Source organism: Triticum aestivum, chromosome 4A, assembly GCF_018294505.1.
Source record: "Triticum aestivum cultivar Chinese Spring chromosome 4A, IWGSC CS RefSeq v2.1, whole genome shotgun sequence".
Classification (NCBI taxonomy): Eukaryota; Viridiplantae; Streptophyta; class Magnoliopsida; order Poales; family Poaceae; genus Triticum; species Triticum aestivum.
The window spans coordinates 703,027,123-703,030,429 of record NC_057803.1 but is presented as its reverse complement, the minus strand read 5'-3'; the positions used below and the strand labels follow the sequence as shown (position 1 = coordinate 703,030,429).

The window sequence follows — 3,307 nt, the reverse complement described above, 5'->3', positions numbered from 1 at the left end:
TTGCCTAACTGGCATGTACACTCTTTCTCTATCGGAGCCGTCGCTGCACCTTGTGGATTGGCGCTAGCCTGGCCCACATGGCCCTACCCGGATTCGGCTATTTCAGTTTTCTGAGCGCCATACGAAGTGAATACACGTCCTATCGTATCTGGCGTCCTACCTACGCTCGCGCGGTCGCGCCTAGCGCACTCGCCTACCTCCCCGTCCACTACCCCGTGACCAGGCTGCCCCATCCATCCAAGCCGGATGCAATTCAAAATTCGACGCAGCTGCAGCTGCATCGACCGGCGGAACCACGTCCTCCCCATCGCCGCGCCTGGATCTCAAGATTTCTTCATGATTCACCAATGAATCTCGGTGGGGAGTCAGAGTCATTCACGGATCTCCTGTTCAGGTTTCACAAAATCCTCTGTTTCTTTCTTTGTCTTCTCCGGCAAATTCCTCAAATCTGAATCTTGCCATGTCCATGAGGGTGTCCCAGATCTGGCATTGCTAGAGGAAGGGGAGGAGGACGACGATTGTGGGGGTGGAGGGACATATGGCGTTACCGATTCTCCTTCCTCAAGTTCTGCATCTCAAGTTCATGTCCCAGATTTTGACAACACCGACAGTCACAGAGAACCCCCATCTGAATCGCAGCGCACTCCAACTCCGTGGCCTCAAAGGTACTAGCTCAATCGATCCCCCCTCTGTGAATACAACTTTCAGTGAACTAGTCCTGATTTTTCAGTAAAGTTGTTGGCTTGATGAAGATTTGAGGATGCTGGGCAGGCCGAACTTAGAACGGCCAGTGACGTGTTCAGTTTCTATTTTTAGGATTAATGAATGTGCACATGTAAAATATTTTTCTGGACCAACATTAGGGAAGCATCACCAGTTCAGTCTTTATCATGGACATGACATTGACATGAACAGGAGATTTTTTTTTATCATGCTCAGTTGATTGCAGTCAAAAGTTTGTTTATTTTGGAGCAGAATTTTTGTTATTGGCGAGTTGTCGGTTGATGTTACAAGACATCCCGTTATGATCAGCGATCATAAACATGTCTATTTGGGGTGCAGTATATGATACAATTTTCGCTTTGTGTCAAGGAATCATAAACTCGGCTCTTGGTTACAGTACATTTTATAGTCAGACTCGGCTCTTGGTTACAGTACATTTTATAGTCAGACTTTGCCGCCTTTTTTGCAGGCATTTATACTGTCAATATTGGCATCGGCATGTGCATTAAGACATTTTTATGAGCAGCATACCTATTGATGCTACATGGTTTAATTATTTTGGAGAATTGGTTGTTACATATATCTACCCATACGGTATTCAAAACACTGCAACTACTTATGAATCAAAGTCAGAGTGATGAACACATTTTAACTATATTAGAAAGATTCGTTTTCATTCCAATCGCAGCTGCATCGAGCGGACGAACCACACCCTCCCCATCCACGCGCCTGGTTCCCTAGGTTGCTTCACGATTCAACGATGAATCTCGGTGACGAGTCATTCACGGATCTCCTCTTCAGGTATCTCATCGTCTTGTGGATCGTCCTTTTCGTTCTTGCATTTTCTCGGGCAAAAATCCTCATCTTGCGGCTTTTGTTCCCAGCCGGCCGCAACAGAGGGCGTCCCAGATCTGGGATTGCTAGAGGAGGAGGAGGAGGGCGAAGAGCGCATCCATCCTAATTTCCAGAACCAATCTCCTTCTTCAAGCCAAGATAGAGAGAAATATGGTGCCACAGATTCAGGAACCCCTGAAGATCAGGAGGCTATGCCAGATTTCTCCAATGTCCCAGATATTGACGACGCCGAAGAGGCCCAGCCTGAATCGCATCCCATTCCAGTTCCGTGGAGTCAAAGGTACTAGCATGCTGAATCTAAAAGTTTCTGGTATTTAGTTTTTGGCTTGATGAATGTTAAATATAGTTGAAGAGGAGAAGTAGGCAAGCTTGTCAAAAGTCAGGACATAATCACCGGCATTGACATATACATTAATAATCGATGTATCGTGTTCAGTTGTTTGCTGTCAAAAGTTCGTTTATTTGGAGCAGATGTAGTGCGATGACAGTAACAGTAACCTCGCCCAAATTTCTCATCCACATGTCAAAGAATCATGAATCTGGGCATGCTAGTTCAGTAACTTATATTGATAGTTTTTGGTTGTCCTTTTTGGTCCATAGTGCTGAAGAAATTGGGGTGGGCATTGGCATGTACAGTAGGACATTTTTTAAGAGGGACAAAACTTTTGATACACGGTAATCTTTAGGATCGATTGGATTCAATAACTGATACTTGACATGTACACATGAGGATACCCAACCTCATTTTTCTGAATTCATCATTGTGTTCTTTACAATGCAAATCAGACACTTATGATCCAAGTCATTAGAATGTGCATATTCTGATCATACTTGTCATAGTTGTCTTCATTTCTTCTGCGGCTGACATCTCCGTTTTTGTCCTATGTGTTCGTGGATGTAGATTCAGTACCGGATGGTAATGAATAAAGGCGAATAACTTCAAGACTGGATTCCCGTGTTGTTTTCTTGATTGGAGGTGATTTTTTTGTGTACATGGACTGAATATATCGGCAAGCATCACAAGGGATGGATCTGATGACGACATCAGCAGCCTTGCAGATTCTCTGCTAGACCATTAGCTGTCTTTTTTTCCCTCTTATTGCAATGGACTCAATGCCATGCAGTTTATACATATTTGTATGGATTTTTTAAGTTGTGGAGCTAGCTGGGATCAATTTGTGTCCACACAAAAAAATCACAGACTTTCTTACACTTAGCCCGCAATTAATGTATGGTGATGTGTGTGCTAGCCTGGGATTTTGTGCGGTGAGCCTGCCGAGATCTTGGCCTGGGAATAAAACTTTCTTTCTAGCCATTTAAGACCACTATTGGAAAAATTGAAGAATTTTTTTTGAGTGAATTTTTTAAAATAACTGTGGTAACAACCATATGTATGGAAAATATTTCAATGTCAAGTGAAACTTTTTTTGAAACAGTACAAACCCGCATTAAAGTTCAGTTCTTTTGCTAAATATTTTATGCTTCTATAGCCTAGATCGACATACTGTTCTATTTTGCACAGGAAATGGTCATCTCGCAAATGGCTTCCCTTGACAAGATGCACCAAAAAAATCATGCAGATGAGAACTTTAAGGATACACGCCCGATGCTTTCGTGTTCAAACACGAAGGACTTTACTGAAAGCATTGGGAGATTGCACAAAGATAGACCCCCACTTAATGAACTTTAATCCAGCATACCCGGAACCGTTCATGTACAAACATGAAGG

At 43.2% G+C, this 3,307-nt stretch overlaps 1 long non-coding RNA gene across 3 annotated transcripts; it reads left to right on the top strand.

Moving 5' to 3' along the window:
- LOC123083230 (uncharacterized) lies at positions 1-2,827 on the top strand. 3 transcript variants are annotated; one of them, XR_006439249.1, is made up of 6 exons: positions 1-394; positions 482-665; positions 1,193-1,317; positions 1,412-1,524; positions 1,608-1,858; positions 2,480-2,827. It is a non-coding gene; the product is annotated as an uncharacterized lncRNA (long non-coding RNA). The 3 variants fall into 3 exon arrangements; XR_006439250.1 differs by lacking the exon at positions 1,193-1,317 and having other exon boundaries at positions 5-394; positions 1,389-1,524; XR_006439248.1 differs by lacking the exon at positions 1,193-1,317 and having other exon boundaries at positions 17-394.
- The last annotated feature ends 480 nt before the right edge of the window (positions 2,828-3,307 follow it).